The sequence below is a fragment of the Neolamprologus multifasciatus genome, chromosome 22 (assembly GCF_963576455.1).
Source record: "Neolamprologus multifasciatus chromosome 22, fNeoMul1.2, whole genome shotgun sequence".
NCBI classification, from domain to species: domain Eukaryota; kingdom Metazoa; phylum Chordata; class Actinopteri; order Cichliformes; family Cichlidae; genus Neolamprologus; species Neolamprologus multifasciatus.
In genome coordinates, this window is record NC_140459.1 from 4,600,091 (window position 1) to 4,619,146 (window position 19,056).

Consider the following 19,056-nt stretch of genomic DNA (forward strand, 5'->3'; position numbering starts at 1 on the left):
TTCATAAAATGGGAATCTGTGTGGACAGTGAACAAAGATTGATGTCTAACAACTATAGGTTTGAGAAGACCCTTGTCATCCCATGCACCAACTGTTTCTGGTGCAGGGTTAGGATTAGCACATGGGGTTACTTAGACCCCAGAGGGTTAAATCACTTGTTCTAAACTAGCAAACAAAACTTTTCACTGCACGTTTCTAAATGTCACTGTGAACCTGATCTAAACACGAGGCATCGTAAGGCAGCGACAACGAGAAGTTGTTTGATAGTTTGCTGGGATGAGCTACACACAATCATAGCGTCAGCACTCTGTAGTACAAGTACAACCTGCATCCATCCTTTTCAAGGTCGCACTGGAGCCTATCCCAACTGACTTAGGGCGAGAGGCAGGGTACACCCTTCAATTAACCTATCCCCACTAAGAGTGTCTTTGGACTGTGGGAGGAAGCTGTGAGAACCCACACAAATGAGAACATGCAAACTCCACACAGCTTTGCCTGATAGTGGAACTGAACCCAGGACCTTCTTGCTTTGAGGGAACAGTGCTAACCACCGTGCTGCCCCAACCTGCAAGTGAATCACTTTTTTTATTTCAACCTGCAAGTGAAATAAAAATAAAAAAATTTCAAACTATATTTTGGTGCAAAGTAACTGAACTTTTTACAGGGTTTTATCGACTCTGACGGTTGAATCTATACAGTACACACAGTTTTCACATCCCAGTAGCCATTGAAATTGCAGTTATGGCTCGCTCCATATTAATTTTCACAAGAGCTTGATCCTTTTACCATGAAATACTCAGACACAGCAGAGTGTCAAGCTCCAAGCGTGACCTTACCACTGGTACAACTGAGCTTTTTTTGCCTTTGTAAAAAGACTGCATTTGAACTAGGGCTGGGTATCGTCACTGATTTCTAGAATCGATTCAATTCCGATTCACAAGGTCCCGAATCGATTCGATCCACGATTCGATTTAATTCGATTCGATTCGATTCGATTCGATTCGAATCTGGGAAATTTTGACAGTCAGAAATATTATAATTCAGATCAGTACATTTACATATTTTTGTATCTATAAAAAGGAAGCTGACACACGCAAGACTTTATCAAAGGTGTGAGCGTCACAGCAGAGGCCTTTGTGTCAAAGTAGCTGAAGATAAAACAGAAAAACATGAAGGTGATTTTCCTGTTCTGGGATTTTATAAAAATATTCTGCAGTAGATCAAAAACAAAAGAAAACCATTAATCAACATATGAACATCACCTCTGAAGTTACAGCGGTTTTATTAGTGACACGGCTAAGCGTTTTGCATTTTGCATAATTTTAAAAAGTTTCAATTTGGTCAGTATTGAACGGCAGAAATTAGGTTTTCTTTTAGGAAGTAAGTAAAAGGAAAAAAAAAACATCGGCCGACAGAATTTTAGATGGGAAACTGTTCTTGAAGTACAGTACAGAGAGAGAGAGAGAGCTGTGCATCGTGGTCAAAGCAAAACAGTAAAAGTCAGAGTGAAAACATGACGATGTTTATGTGAAGCCTACTTTGGATCTTCTTTTGCTGCTGGTTCGGTCAATATTGTTTGGAGAGACATCAAACTAACAGCTTTAGAATCGGCGCATAAAGGGCGTGAACACAAAGCTCGACCCGCCGACAGATCAGAATCGGCGCGCTGTCGGCTTTCAGCTCTGACTGTGAGAAAGGCGACATCTAACTGATTCTGATCCGCGGGTCGCGCTGTGTGTTTACGTCTTTGTGCAGAATCCGTGTTCCTGCTCTCATTTACTGTCTTAGCTGTTTGGTGGTTGTTGAAATTTTGTGAGATTTCACCAGAGATTCTGGCATTTCGGGGAAAATAAATTTATATTAAAAAATCGATTCAGAATCGATTTTAATCAATAAATCGATTATAAAAACCCACCCCTAATTTGAACGTCTTGATGGTAAGATGAAGATGGCGAAAGATGGTGAAATCTTACAATGCTGTGATTGCAGCCATTCCCCAACTTTCTGTGAATGGTACTCATGGCCATTGATCAGTGGTCTTTGATCAGTGGTCTTTGATCAGTGGGTTTTGGTCAGTGGTTGGTGATCAATGGTCATGAGAATTTGCATAATTAAGATTAAGGAACTGACCTCTCAGCCCATTGTTCCTTCAGTGGGCTGGTTTCAGCCATTATGCAAATGTCCTGTTTATAAGATTGAAACCTGCAGTCAGCTGAGACTGAAGAAGTCACTTGGATGATGACGAAACGTTTCTTCCAGAAAACGCTACGTCCAGATGATCAGAATCAACTTTTTGGAGACTGCATTTGAACATTTTGAAAATTACAGAGAAAAATAGAAACCAAGGTAGTAAAACAAAGCTAGATACTTTCTGTTGTTGGTTCTATTCTGTGTCAGCTCAGATTCATAGTAAATTCAACCAAAACATAAACTGTAATGAGAGAAAAAACATAGAAGTGATGAAACATTGAATGGGATGTAAATATTTTAATCAAAAATAATATAAAACATCTGAAGTCCGAGTCAGGGATTTGATTTTAATGTTTTTATTGTGTCCATGAATATGGAGCGAGCATCCATGTATCATACATTTCAGGAAAAGAAATGTGCGCTGAATAATTTACACATTGACACTTTGTGTTTTTGCCACTGTGTAGCTGCATGACACAGCAAATGAGCACTCTTGTATTAAATTGTTAGACGTCTGGATGTAGACAGGAGGAAATTGTCTCTCCTCATATCAAGTAATGGGTGCTAGTCTAACTGCCGGCAGAGGAAACAAGCAGATTCTCCTGAGATTTGCCAAATTAGTGAGGGATTTGCTGCCTAGACCGACATTGGCAGATGTAACACTAATCAAACAGCACCGGAGCGATGGGCTGAGCTACTGGGTCGCCTCATCAACACTTTAGTCTCTCCTTGTGTTACTTCCAGGATGAGATGCTAAATCAAACGTGACTGTGTGCTGACATACCAAAGAGTAACGAGCGCTGTTTATATACGAGGCTTTCAGCTGTGGCTCCCGTGCAGAGAGACACACAGCGAGGGAGCAGGTGGAGAGGCTCAGGATTATCCATTAAACTTACTGCCAGACAGGGTTAATATGCTTTTAAGGCTGCACGGGCTGCCAACCCGTGTGCCACAAGGACTGCGACGATGCATTATCATTTCAGCTAGGCTTTCATTGTTAAATTGAATAATAATTTCATTTCATTCTGTTTATGATAATCATTTTCTTTTTATTCAATTTTGGTAGAAACATTTTCAAAATATGCACGGAGGATAGATTTTTAACACAAAAAGCATCAAACTAGATATGCATCATAATCACAAGGAGACCTGAATTTTAATCGAGCTTAATGCTCGTACAAGCAGGCACAAAGTCAAGCTTAGCTGAAATCACAGCAAGAGAGCTGATGTCAGTGTCAGCCCATATCGTCTGATGGCTCAGATTACACAACTTTAACCCTTTAAGACCTACCATAGAACCAAGTCCGCCAGAGCTTATATTATATTTTTACATGCTGTGGAGCCATTTTTGGGAGCATTTCAAGTTGCTATACATCAATACAACCATTACAGCCTAAATTTTAATAATATGCGTGCATTAAGTGCATAGTAATTACATAAATTGCAAAAAAGTGCAATAAACTACAAAAAAATTGAAAATGTTTTTTGTTTTTTAACATATATTTCTAGTTAGAGAAATTTAAGAGGCTTATCCCTCAAAACTGTAAATACAAAAAAGTTGCACAAAATAGTTTCCCACCACAGGAAATTTATTTTGAGTGTCTTCATTGTTTTATTTTTGAAATACACCAATTTTTATATACTGCAGGAAAAAACGAAAATAAATATTATAATGCAAATTTGCAAAAAACCAGCATATGCATCAAAATAAACTATTTCCAGCAGTGCAATATGAGTCCTAAGCATCCCAGAAACGACACAGAAAGTCATAAAGTCAAACATAACTTTTAAAAACACCAGTATAGGCTCATTGAGGCCCTGATGGTAAAAAAAAAACTACATTTCCGCAAAAATGATGTCACTTCCGGTTTCGGGCAGGTCATGGCGGACAAGCGAAAGTTCACGCTGAGGTCTAATCCAATGTAGGAAGTGTTATGAACAGCTGATCTGATCGGCAAAGCGTGTTTCTGGAATATTATGTTTTTGTTGCTGCAAGTGCTTTTTATGTAGTTTTTGCAAAGCTATATGTGGAAGGAAACTGTGACCGAGGACAAGCTGATGGCATAAGATGTAAGTACAACTCCTCCGGTTTCATATGCAAAAAAAATTATTGCGCTAGCTCACGTGGTTGCAGAGCTACCGGGATTTAAAAATAGTTACCCAAAACGGAGCGTGCTGCTCTGACCGGTTTTAAAGGGTTAAATGACAAATTCCATTTTTGAGTGTGGTTTAAGCTGCTTTAGTCTGCCTATGTTGCTATGCATCTGCAAGCTACTTTGCAACCCAACTCCACACCTTTTCATGCTATATCTGACCTAATCAGTTTCAGATGGTGTGCTTTAGGTGGGGTGGCTGTGGGTCATCTACTAACAGGAAGGTTGGTGGTTTGATCCCTGGCCGTTCCAATAGACATGCCAAAATATCCTTGGGCAAGGCACTGACGGAAAGCACTTAGGCACAGAAAGAAATGCTTGTATGAATAGGTGAAAAACGCATGTTGTTTAAAGCACATTGATAATGTTTAATATTTGCAAACTAATCTTTGTTTGACTATCCTGAATGACATACAGAACTGCCTGCAAATAAGATTGTTTTGGAGAGCGAGGATTTCATCTTTCTTCCCAAGTGTGTAACTACAGTATGTGTGCACAAGGTTCCTCTGTTTAAACACCATCGTTTGAAACAATCTGTCCACCTGACAGTTACATTTATTAAAGAACAAGTCCTTCAGGAGCAGCAGGGAGGCTCCAAGATAACTGCGTTTTTTACCAATCGCATGTGTGCTGTTAAACATGTAAAGTGAGAGGTGTTGGTGCCTGTAATTTATGTACGAAGATGTGCATGTTTGCATTGGTTTACGGTTGACAGTGCAAACAGCTTCTTTGCTCAGATGTTGTTTTTTTTATGTGCACCCATTTAATATGTTTTTATTGTGATGTTTAGTAATATCTGGTTTCATGCAGCAGTTCCTTTCATCCAAAACAGTTTTCTCCTTTAGGGAGACAATAAAGTAATCTCAACCTTAAAACATTTAAAAAAGATTGATGAACTACAGTTTTGGGGAAAAGGAGGCCTACAGAACAATAGTTTGTTTTTATTATAAAACATTATTCATTGCAACCCACATTAAAGTTTTATAATGAAAATAAATGCTGAGTTTATTTTAGTATATGTGAAACCTTCTTAAGTTTGCCATGCAACATTATGGATGATTAATAATGTAATAAACTGTGTGTCACAAAAACAACATAAAAGTTGCATAAGAGTCAATGAATTATAAATTTATAATGATTTTAAATTAAATCAAGAGTTGGACTGCATGGACACGTTTGCTGGATTTGTGCTGAATCTAGCCGATGCCCACGGTTGCTTTAGATGTTTTCTTCAAATTTCTTTTAAATTTTCATATTAATTTATTTCTTTTCAGGTTCTAAATCTAGTTTTGAATGACGCGTTCTGACTTTTGAAAGGCACTCACTGACGTTTTTAACAAAAGCCAATAAATAAATACTGGTTGTCTGCTTGTTTTGTGAATGACTTTTCCTATACAAAGAAAACGGTTTAATGATTGTTTTGTTTTCTGTGTCTAGTGTTGTAGTGGAGGAGAGCGAACATAATAACAGTCATTAACAGAATGCTGAAAATGATGCTACTGAGTAGAATAATCTTTGTAATATCTAATTTTAGGAACACCTCACAGACACGACAGACTACAGTGCAATGAAACAAAACAACTACAAGCAGAGGTAATGTACACGTGCCTGGCGTAGCACCAATGACGAATCAATACGGTCCTTGTTGAAGCGACCACACAAAAGAGGATTTATTGCAGCGTCATTGGACAGAATTATGCCGCCATGGTCGTAAAGAAATTGATAGCAAAATGTAAAGCAGCTCATTTGTGTGACAATAGCAGCACAACTGCAGCAGTGTTGCAATGCTCGAGGGGGTTTAAAGAATTACAAACAACAATGACGATTATGTAGCAAGTCATTTTTGTGTATCTGTGAGACATTTCAAATGATTTTTTTCTTTAACCATTTCAAAGCATTTCGTGTGAGTTTTGGAAGCAGTGCTGAGCCTCTCTTTAGTATATTCTGAGGGAAGTGATTCGATATGTTTGATTACATTTTTTGGCATTTTCAAACTCAGCAGCAGCGAACGCTGAACAAGCAAAGTTTGGGGAATTGTGAGTTCAGATTAGACACAGCAGTGGATTTATTGACCTGCAGGTGTCGGGAGGTATTTGTGTCTTTGTGTAGTTGAATCAAAGTTGAACTTGATCAGGTTTACTTCACTTTCACTTATTGATGACATGCGTATGCTGGGTTTTGTAGTGCTATGAGCTTTGAGTTGTACTCTCTCAGTGATGTTTGGTTTCCAGCAGCTACATCACCATTTTGCAGAGGAGTGCGTTTTGTGATGGCATCAGCCACACAGGGGTAAATTAGTCCATTTTTTACTTTATTAGTTTGCTTTGCAGTTTCTTCATTAATCATTTGGTTAAACCTAACACTGGTATTATGAGGCGCGCACATACTAACATTGTGTGGTTTTTCTAAAATGTTTTGTTATATTAATTATGTTTCTCTTTCTTTGAGTTATCTGGGTTTGGGCGGTGGCTGTTTCCTGTCTTTTGCCTGGCAAAAGGCGTGGCTGAGGACTCTGGGAACAACAACCAACCATGGGCTTACCAGGAGCAGGGGTGTTTTAGGTTTAGTTAGGCTATTCTGTGCTTAGTTAATATTAGTGTGTTTTTGTTTGCCCCCCTATTGTGTTCAAATGGTTTGGCCAAATCATTATAAAAGCTACCCTCATGTGTCTTTGTAATTAGGTCAGTTTGTGAGTTAAGTTGTGTCTTACGGAGCCCCACGGGATGTCGCAAAACTTTTGCGAGATCTCGCAAAACAAACTCGGGATCTCGCAAAACTTTTGCGAGATCTCGCAAACGTTTTAGCCGCATTCTTCGGACGCTGACTCGAAGCCGTCTGGGAGGTCGAGGCACGATGTGCCGGGAAAGCGGTGTTCCTCCCGGCTGTAGTAGGTCTCGACCTCCCGTTAGCTTCGAGCTAACGGGAAGATCCCGAGTTTCTTTTGCGAGATCTCGCAAACGTTTTAGCCGCATTCTTCGGACGCTGGCTCGAAGCCGACTGGGAGGTCGAGGCACGATGTGCCGGGAAAGCGGTGTTCCTCCCGGCTGTAGTAGGTCTCGACCTCCCGTTAGCTTCGAGCTAACGGGAAGATCCCGAGTTTCTTTTGCGAGATCTCGCAAACGTTTTAGCCGCATTCTTCGGACGCTGGCTCGAAGCCGACTGGGAGGTCGAGGCACGATGTGCCGGGAAAGCGGTGTTCCTCCCGGCTGTAGTAGGTCTCGACCTCCCGTTAGCTTCGAGCTAACGGGAAGATCCCGAGTTTCTTTTGCGAGATCTCGCAAAAGTCCGTCTTAATTTTTTTTTCTTCCATGTCCCCTGTGGGGCTCCGTAGTGTCTCACTTTGTTTTGTTTAAGTTTCTGGAAATTCCTTTTTGTAGTTATATTTAGTTGACCTCTTTTATGGGCCTGCTAAGTATGTTTTTTTGGACATTTTTAGGGTTAAAATAAAGAAAACCCTTTTTGAAGATACTTTTTTTGCCTGTGTCCTCTTTGCTTTGGCTGCTTGGTCCCTCACAATTTAAACAGGGAAAGTCAATTCAAGACACGTGTTCTTTTTCAAAGATGGCCTCTTTAATATTCACACCTGGAAGCCACCAGGTATAACCACAGTCTGGTACTGGTGCCAGCAAGCAGAGCCACTGGAGTACAAGAACCTAGGGCTGGGTTAATAAGGTGTATGCGGCCTTGCTCAAGGGCATTTTAGCAGTGGTTGTTAAGTAAAGTGACAATATTATTAATTCAATTTGGTTGCCAGCATGTTCCCAGCAGTAATAGGCAGATTCAAACTGGTGACCCTAGTTCTCTATAGAACCAGAGTGGGAATAACCCAGAAAAGTCGCCTTATGTCATAAGTCTGTTTTAGTGAGAATGGTAACAACATTATAAAACTGAGTGCTGATGCAGTTAGAAGCTGAACAGCATAGGACATGGACACAGTTATGACATATTTAACACAGTAATGTCATTATACTGTAAAGTTCATCTGCTTAATTTATTTTGAGATTTTACCTCATGCACCAATGCTCACGATAAGGAATACAGCTTACTAGTTCAACACTGATACCGTGTCAGCATGCACAGGTAGCCATGATGTTGGTATGGTCTCACAATTAGAAACCGCTGAATTGCTGTAACGCACGTTTAAGTAGTTGTTATTTAATTTGCTTCTATAGCATGTGCACAAAGTTTCACAACAATTTGGTATAATTACCGGCTTAATCCAGAGTGCCATAAACAATTACGACCACCTTCTCTGCCTCATCCCACCAGAGTACTTCAGTAAATGGTATGCTAATCTGCATTACGTATACAGCAGGCCAAGGAAAACGATAAGTACAATTAGGTTTGCCTGCCACTACACATTTAAAGCTTAACTGTGCAGAGGCACACATGTAGAAGTACATATATTTTAATGTCTCTGGGAATATTAATACCAATACAATGATTGAATCCTGTATAGGAGGTAATATTAACAACTGTAACACTGTTGCTTTATCGTGCTTTTTCTTAATATTGAATGATAACAAACATTTGGGAAAAGTGAAATATTGGAATATGAAATATTATAATATTTAATTTAAACTTGCATTTCAAAATAAAATACGGCTTAATTTCACCTGTTGGCTCATAAGATGCCCATCTGGAGACAACAGTGCTGAGAATGCAATGCTAAATCAGTGACGTACTCTTTGAACATTAGATAACATAGTTCATCACTCACTTTTATTGACTTTAACTTGTAGAAGCACGAACACACACACACACACACACAGAATTTTTTTTGAGAAGCTGAATTCACTAAGCTCACAGTACGGAGCCCCGCAGGGGACATGGGAGAAAAAAAATTAAGACGGACTTTTGTGAGATCTCGTAAAACTAACTCGGGATCTCGCAAAACTAACTCAGGATCTCACAAAACTAACTCGGGATCTCGCAAAACTAACTCGGGATCTCGCAAAACTAACTCGGGATCTCGCAAAACTAACTCGGGATCTTGCAAAACTAACTCGGGATCTCGCAAAACTAACTCAGGATCTCGCAAAACTAACTCAGGATCTCGCAAAACTAACTCGGGATCTCGCAAAACTAACTCGGGATCTCGCAAAATTGAATTCCAACAATGGCGGCAGCTACTTAGTTGTAATGTTACTCTTTCTGGGTCACAAAATACACTTTTAAGATATTTTGAGGCGTGAACGTAGTTGTGTAAACGTCAGATACCTGCTCCGTTTACAAGACATCACATATTTGCAAAAGTGCTCCGACGTTTTCGGAGATCTGACACCCACTAGCTCGTAGCTAACGGGAGGTCGAGACCTACTACAGCCGGGAGGAACACCGCTTTCCCGGCACATCGTGCCTCGACCTCCCGGTCGGCTTCAAGCTGGTGGCCTCCGAAGAATGCGGCTGAAACTTTTGCGAGATCTCGCAAAAGTCCGTCTTAATTTTTTTTTCTCCCATGTCCCCTGCGGGGCTCCGTATCACAGAAACTCTTAAGAAGATCCTCACAAATTATGACTTGGGAGTTTTGTTTTACTGTTAGTGTTTAAAAGCTTTTACCTCTGAAACGCCAATATGAGTGGCAGGCCTTCTGCAGCTGACCATCCTTCAAAACAAAGCACACGCACACACACACACACACACACACCTCTGCCTTTATTTCTCTTCAGTCGCTCAGTTTTCACGTCCCCCTTTACTGGGTCCCTTGGCAGTTTAAGCGTTTGTTATTATCCAGGCTTTGAGTGTGTGTCCTGTCTCACTCTCAGCTTTGTAGCCTGGAGTTTGTGCGTCTGTAATAAGACCTTTGTGTCTGTTTCACATTCACAAAGGTCACTGAGACTTTAGAGAATTAAATACGTCACAATTATTACTCTGAGTTTAGATTGTAGAGATTTGAAAATATTATGTAAAGGAAGAAAAAACAGAGAAATAATAAATAATAAATTTTCATTCAGTAGCACAACAAAGAAAACAGATCTTTAGAAAACTGTGAGCCCAGCTTTGAAAGAAGCACTAATGCACGCTGCAGGCGAGTAAATGCACCAGGACAATAAAAACTGCAGAGTCAGCCATTTCTCTGCCAAAAGCGAGAGTTGAGGCGGTGCTGCAGCATGCGTTTGGCATGGTTTTATTCAAATCTATGACAGCAGGGCTACACAAAAACTACCAAGCTGAATTTCATTAAACTTGGTAGAAAGGTGACGAAGAGTAAAAGGAAAGAAATGCAGTCGTTCATGTGTGGATCAGGATCATTTCGCTCCGGTCAGGGGAAGCATGTAGTTCTTTCTGAGTATCCTCGTAGTCATTTTTATTTATCTTTCTCACTGACGCTGAGAGAAGCTTGCTCAATAATTAATGTTTAGGTATTTCAAATCTGTTAATTAGTCATTAGTTACAGTAACAGATATGCATTTAAATGTGAGTAACAGCAAATCACGATAAATTAGTTACTTCCTTATTATTAATGGATCATTCCCTAATGTGGGAATGGTCTGGGAATATGCAGAGGGCACCCTTGGAAAGGTTCAAGCATGTGCAGTTCAAAGTGCAGGAGGTATCTGCATGCATTCTCATGTCATGTTTTGCTACTATGAAAGAAAAGTACAGAGAAAGTCCAGAACAGAGACATCAAACAAGGTTTTAGTGAGAAAACGCTGCTTTAGAGGATGTCAGGTTTGAGAAAGGGACCCCAGCAGGACAGTCTTAAATATTTAAAGCCACAGAAAATGTTTTCATGCTTTTTTAAACTGAACACAAGAACCTGACAGAAGAGCATGAGACAGAAAACAGAAAGAAGGAGCTCAGCCCAACTTTGAGGATATTAAACCAATGAGTCCACTGCAGAATGCATCTATTTTCTTTAAGATAAAATCGCCTCTTTAAGGACTGTACTGCTTTATTGTTGTTGGTTTAATTTACTGTATTGTCGTCTAAGGAGCTTGGGAAAAAAAAGCATCTGGACTTCACCTCTCATCCAAGAAGCTTCTTCAGTTCTAAGTAGGGATGGGTATTGATAAGATTTTCACGATTCCGATTCCATTTTCGATTCTGTTTAACGATTCGATTCTTTATCGATTCTCTTATCGATTTTTTTTTTTTTTAAAAAAGGAGAACACTAAGGTCAATTAGCTTAGATCTTTGTTTTATATCTTCTCTTTGAACAAGATAGAAATTTAGGAGTAACATGGCCTTACAAACCCAACAGTGAGATCTTAACAGATCCAACCTACGGCTCTTCAATGGGGTGTCACAGGGTCCCCAGGAAAAAAAATTGTGAATCTAAAATAATAAAATAAATATTCTTCTGTAGCAATTACACAAGAATATCCAGTAATGTCCCTGCCTACAATTAAACACATTCACTTACCGAAAATCGGGGCATCTGCTGTGGCAAATGGGTGCAAGCCTTTTACCACAAACTTAGTCACAGCTCGGTGACATTCGTCTATCCTGGCCTGAAAGGAGACGCTACCGATAGACTGTAGCAAGAACTGCCAGCATCTGAGCCAGACTCTGTCTCTCTCATCATGGTCACTTAAATGCACAGTAATGACAGGTTTTGTAATAAGGCAGATCGCGCTAACATAATACACACTGTTAGTTGATTATTTACCTGCCGCATTAACGGGAGAGGACGTGCAAACGTTACCGCTGCTGCTGGGTTGAGATTCACGAGTCCGGAGCGGAATTAAAAACACGACATTCATTTAAGGTTATCGCGTGTTTTGTGAGCAAATGCTTTTGCATATTCGTAGTGTTTCCTCCCTTAAATGAAATATCTACTTTTCAAGTATTGCAAGTTGCCCTGTTGTCATCCGTTCTCGTAAAGTATAACCAAACTTTTTAGCGTTTGAGCCGCCATGTTTCCTGCCAGGTAAATGACGCTCCGCAACGTGGTGACGTCATTCGGGGCGACTGGAATCGATAAGGGAATCGTTTGCAAAAATGGCAAACAATTCCAAAGAATTGAAACAGTGGGAACCGGTTCTCAACAAGAACCGGTTTTCGATACCCATCCCTAGTTCTAAGTCAAATGGTGGAAAGTCCCAGATTTAAGCCCTGTGGGAGTGTCTTCCGGGAGGGACACGGACCCCCCCTAGTAACACAATCACACGAGCTAAGGTGTGAAAATGGGTGTGGGTCACAATCAGCCAAGGTTTCGGGTGAGCTCATTGTGAAACCTGGCCCCACCCTATCATGTGATTTCCTGAGGTCAGATGGCCCAGGATGTGAGTGGGCGTTAAGGCGTCTGGGGAGGGAACTCAAAACTGGATTATAGATGGCAGACAGTTGGTGTCGTAAACCACCGCCTCTGTTCAAAGATGGTCGCTCACAGTGGACATAGATGCTTCTTTCACTCCTCTTTCAAACCATCTGTCCTCTCTGTCCAAAATGTGAACATTGGCATCCTCGAAAGAGTGACCTTTGACCTTAAGATGCAGATGTACCGCCGAGTCTTCAAGCAACTTAAAGAAGTCCAGATGCTTTTTTTTTTCAAGCTCCTTAGACCACAATGACCTGGATGTCTGAGAACCTTCACAGATTTACTGTGTTGTCATTTAAATGTAAAAATATGAAAAAAATAACCCGAATGCGGCATGTCTCTTTTAATTTTATACATGAACATTTTCAGAGATTCTTATCATCAAGATAATATCGTTATAATAAAAATCTGGCCAATGAGTTTTTCTTCCACATTGAAAGAAGAAACTAAAACTAATAAAAAGAGGCAAAGCTTTTACAAATGACACATTTTCTTAACTGCTTGTCCAATTCTAGGTTTTTTGGAGCCTATCATAGGTGCACGAGCTCATCACATTAACCATCAACTGACATTTAACCCTACCATAGAACCAAGTCCGCCAGAGCTTATATTATATTTTTACATGCTGTGGAGCCATTTTTGGGAGCATTTCAAGTTGCTATACATCAATACAACCATTATAGCCCAGATTTTAATAATATGTCTGCATTAAGTGCATAGTAATTACATAAATTGCAAAAAAGTGCAATAAACTACAAAAAAATTGAAAATCGTTTTTGTTTTTTTAACATATATTTCTAGTTAGAGAAATTTAAGAGGCTTATCCCTCAAAACTGTAAATACAAAAAAGTTGCACAAAATAGTTTCCCACCACAGGAAATTTATTTTGAGTGTCTTCATAGTTTTATTTTTGAAATACACCAATTTTTATACACTGCAGGAAAAACGAAAATAAATATTAAATTTGTAAAAAAGCAGCATCTGCATCAAAATAAACTATTTCCAGCAGTGCAATATGAGTCCTAAGCATCCCAGAAACGACACAGAAAGTCAGAAAGTCAAAGATAACTTTTAAAAACACCAGTATAGGCTCATGAGGCCCTGACGGTAAAAAACTACATTTCCACGAAAATGACGTCACTTCCGGTTTCGGGCAGGTCATGGTGGACATGCAAAAGTTCGCTCTGACGTCTATTCCAACGTAGGAAGTGTTATGAACAGCTGATCGGATCGGCAAAGCGTGTTTCTGGAATATTATGTTTTTGTTGCTGCAAGTGCTTTTTATGCAGTTTTTGCAAAGCTATATGTGGAAGGAAACTGTGACCGAGGACAAGCTGATGGCATAAGATGTAAGTACAACTCCTCCGGTTTCATATGCAAAAAAAATTATTGCGCTAGCTCACGTGGTTGCAGAGCTACCGGGATTTAAAAATAGTTACGCAAAACAGAGCGTGCCGCTCCGACCGGCTTTAAAGGGTTAAACCTATGTTCAATTTAGAACCACTAATTAAACTGACAGCAGCTCACTGGTGGATTCAAACCACCACAGCGTCGACCACAATGGTATCAGATTCCTAGGATTCATTACCATTTATTCTATTTTTCTTTACAAGGCCGAACGAACAGCAAGTGCATTTTAAACAAGTCGAGCATCGTGCGGTTTGTCCACATATTGCAGCTGCCTTCCTCACAGTTGGCCTCTTGTTGGCCTGCACGTTTTTCCCTCTTCACCTCTTGTTATTATTCTCTGGCTTTTCTGAGACTCCTCCGTCAGAAAGGATTACCCTGCCTCTCAAGGCACTTCTTCCTCACTTGATTATTTCCTTCACCGTTGACCTCTCCTTACGTGTTTGTGCTCACTCTTACCTCTGTCTGACCCTAATTTTTTCTTTTATATTCCATGCATTCACATGCGCCCACACACACACACAAATGGCCAAAGCAACAGTATGGACTTGCTGTCAGCCCTGTGGCCCAGCAGACTTTAGACAAAATGGCCTTGGGAGCCTTGCACCTCCGTCCAACCATGACATGTTTCAGATTGTCTCTTAAATCTCCTCTGACAGATGGATAGATGTACTACTGCAGCTGTGCAAGTATGAAATCAATCCCTTAAGGAGTCCTGCGGAGGAGTCGGGTCTATGATGGAGGAATATTAGTGAACTTTTAGAGCAGACTCGGTCGTTATTAAACAAGCAAAAATGAAGAAAAAAAATTGCACTTTTATTACAGGCTGGGCTTTAAGGGCTATAGAGAAACGGACAGTATATGGCAATATGATAGGACGGTTATTTCCAACTATTTATGACATAATTCGTCATACAGTGTATGATGTTCTGCAGGTCTGATTTATAACGTCATGCATACAGTATGTGTGGCAGTAGAATATGCGCTTCATTCACGCAGGCAGGTTTTAAGCACAGGTTTAAAAAGTAGTCGCCTGAGACGCTGCTCTGTGTTAACAAGTCATTTTTGCTACAGGTTATGATCTCATCTGGTCTGCACGACACGCGCACACACAAATGCGCAGCAGCATGTCAACCAGCCGCTGCTCAGATTAAAATATCTGAGAGCATCTGACACAGCTCTATCAGTCTCTCTATCAAAGCCACTCAACCTTTCTCTCGCTCTCGTTTGTGTTGGGTTTATAGTGGTACATGACAGCACTTTCTCTCTGTGTAACACCATCTCTTTCTTCATCCATCACTTCCTTTCTTTGTTGTCATTTCCAACTCTCTACTTCTCTCAAATTCCATCTTTTCGTGGTTGGAAGTGCCTGGAATTAGTCTGAGAAGATTTGTAAATTAAGAGGTGTTATCTTAGGAGAGGCCAACTTTGATTGAGGCATAAGCTGTATTTTTTTAAAAAATGACTGGAGAAAAAAAAGTTAGCTTGTATTGCTGTGGGGGCTTCTTTGAATGCAGGGAATAGTAAAGCTAACTGTGCATTTTGAGCTGCGCTTTGAGATGCAAAGCTGGGAGTTTGAACCTTTTTTAACTGAAAGACAAAAGTCACATCAGAAATGAAGGCCACTTACATAATTTAGAGAAAATGTACAGCGTTATGTAAGCTATCAAGGCTGTTTTAGTACATTAATTAATTAATCCTTCAACAATCCTTAAGATTAAAGGAAACTTGAAAGCATTGTAAAGTCCATTAGTGAATAATAGCTTATGCATCTGGGTCCTCTTTTGATGACTCGTGTAGTTGTGATTTAAAAAAATAAAATGTTACTTTGCTAATAAGCAAGTGTGTAAGAGTCTCAGATGTTCAAGACCCCGGGGTCAGAGCTGCACAGTAATGTCCCGTGGGAAACAAACTCTGACTTGTACTGCACCATTGTGCACCTCAACACTGTAAAAAATTGTTTGGCTACCAAGATTATCGGTGACTGCCATTACATTCTACTCGACTCCCTGCAACTTTGTTGTCGCCGCTGAAACTCAGGTTGCAGGGTCACTGTTGTGACACAGTATAAGAGATACTTGGCTGTTTCCCAATTCAGGGTCTGCAGCCTTAAAGTACGCAGCCTCAACGATCCTCAAGGGCCGCGTACTCAAAGACCGCTAAGGCCGGAAGTGCGAGGCTTGTGAAATGGGACGGTCTAGCCTCCGTTGCGCTGCCCAGGTTGCCTAGCAACCATGATACTAACAGCTGGAAACGTTTCATACGGCTTTGTTTGACAGAAATGAAGGAGAAAATCTTTTGTTCGTTTGTTTGTTTCTACATGAGCTTTGATCATTCTCTGATTAAGCTCAGCTATTGAACGGCGTATATTTTAAAGTAAAGGCTTTAAAACCAAGTTAGTACAAACGTCACTAATGTCACATAACTTTGCCGACATGTGGCCAACAGGAATGTTTTAATGTTCTTCGTTATTAAACATTTGCACATAAATAAGTGACATAATATTCAGTACTTAAAGTTTACTCTTCGGGCGCCCCTCATCCGCCGTTTTTTTTTGGCAAAATTATCCACACCCACCGCCGCGCTATGCATTCTGGGATATGTTGGGCCACGAAGTCTACACCGCCACGTCCTTAAAATTCAGGGAAATGAAGGACGCATTTGAGGGCCGGATTTCGAGCAGCCTTCGAATTGGGACAGCCTTCGTCGCGTCGCTGTGACGTAATCAGCCTTAAAATGCGGCCTTTAAGGCTGCAGACCCTGAATTGGGACACAGCCACAGTCTAACGCAGGTGGATGTGGACACGATGGGACTTCCAGGTAGCAGCAGTGCTGAAGTCTTATACATCTTACGTTAAATTTGTTTTAGCTATGGTCTTTGTCTGGAGTTGAGATTTTCATTTGCACCTCGTATAACCCCACAGTTTCATCAAATTGATTTTGATTCAGGTTGATTTTGAATTGTTATGCCGTGTGTTACGTTCCCCTGAGGGGTCTAGGCAGTGAAGTAACATAAAGTGTCCGGGTCAGGAAAAGGAGTTAAGGAGGCAAAAGGGTTAAATTAAATAGTTTTATTAAAGTAGCTCAACTAGAAGAGACGGACAAGCTGCTATCACCATTTAAGGAAAACAAACAACTCAAGCGGTGGTCAATAAAGTAAAAAGTAAGTCAAAAAGAGAGAAGCTCACTAGCTGCAACCACACTAATGGCACTCTGGCCCAGAGCTCACCTTTCCCTGGGCTTAAATACTTTTAATTACTGATGTGAGTCAGCTGTGTAAAAGGTGGCACCTCAGGCAGAAGAGGTGGTGGGACACGCCCACACAGGCACCTTCAGGAGGAGGCCCTGCTAGGGCCGTAACACCTGTTACAGCTGCCCTCTCCATTATAGGACTGTGCAGCATTTGCATGGTGTTCTTGATGGGCAGCAAACAATAGTTTTATAATCACAAAATGTTCAGCTGAACATCTTGACAAATGCTTCACAAATCGCCCAGGTAAGGAAACCCCACAAAGTTGATTGTGTTCACCTTGACATTGTGTTTTCAGCAGGAGAAACTGCAATGGACTGACTAACAATGGCTCTGACAGCCCATTGTTAGTCAGCGGTGCTAGTTTTGACCATTATGCAAACGATTGTTTATAAGGTTTGGGAAACCCGCAGTGAGCTGAGATGAAGTCAGAATCAACTTTCTGGATGTTCAGCTGAACATTAACCCTTTAAGACCTACCATAGAACCAAGTCCGTCAGAGCTTATATTATACTTTTACATGCTGTGGAGCCATTTTTGGGAGCATTTCAAGCTGATATACATCAATACAACCATTATAGCCCAGATTTTAATAATATGTCTGCATTAAGTTCATAGTAATTACATAAATTGCAAAAAAGTGCAATAAACTACAAAAAAATTGAAAATCATTTGTTTTTTTTAACATATATTTCTAGTTAGAGAAATTTAAGAGGCTTATCCCTCAAAACTGTAAATACAAAAAAGTTGCACAAAATAGTTTCCCACCACAGGAAATTTATTTTAAGTGTCTTCATAGTTTTATTTTTGAAATACACCAATTTTTATATACTGCAGGAAAAATGAAAATAAATATTATAGTGCAAATTTGCAAATACAGCAGCATATGCATCAAAATAAATTATTTCCAGCAGTGCAATATGAGTCCTAAGCATCCCAGAAACGACACAGAGAGTCATAAAGTCAAACATAACTTTTAAAAACACCAGTATAGGCTCATGAGGCCTTGATGGTAAAAAACTACATTTCCGCGAAAATGACGTCACTTCCGGTTTCGGGCAGGTCATGACGGACATGCGAAAGTTCGCGCTGACATCTATTCCAACGTAGGAAGTGTTATGAACAGCTGATCGGATTGGCAAAGCGTGTTTCTGGAATATTATGTTTTTGTTGCTGCAAGTGCTTTTTATGCAGTTTTTGCAAAGCTATATGTGGAAGGAAACTGTGACCGAGGACAAGCTGATGGCATAAGATGTAAGTACAACTCCTCCGGTTTCATATGCAAAAAAAATTATTGCGCTAGCTCACGTGGTTGCAGAGCTACCGGGATTTAAAAATAGTTACGCAAAACAGAGCGTGCCCGCTCCGACCGGTTTTAAAGGGTTAATGGATGCGTCCTTCATTTCTATAATCTATAGATTATATAATCTTCAATCTATATTAATATGTAAAACAGTTGTACAGCTTCCACAATCTTTACGGTGTATGCTTTGGAAAAAACACGTAATGAAAATAGACGACTCCATGCAGACGTGTGAAATGTAGAAAGCTGAGATTTGAGAGTGGATTTTAACACAAACTGTGTTCTTTTCTTTAACCTGATCAAAGTGGTTTCGGTGCCTAAATCCAGCCAAACAGCTAGTCAAACCAAAAGCAAAAAAACTCAGTACGAACTTTAAATTCAACACGAGACAGGAGGGTCAGGCCTCCAAGTTGAAAATCTTCTGCTTTTACATGAGTACCAGCCTGCTGTATAATAAGACCTCAGGGCCTCTTGTAAACACTTGGGCAAT

At 40.3% G+C, this 19,056-nt stretch overlaps 1 protein-coding gene across 2 annotated transcripts in view; it reads right to left on the bottom strand.

Annotated features, from left to right (window-relative positions):
* LOC146492689 (uncharacterized) overlaps window positions 1-19,056 on the bottom strand; it is a 246,327-nt gene that overhangs the window by 62,791 nt on the left and 164,480 nt on the right. The gene's annotated exons all lie outside the window — the stretch shown is intronic.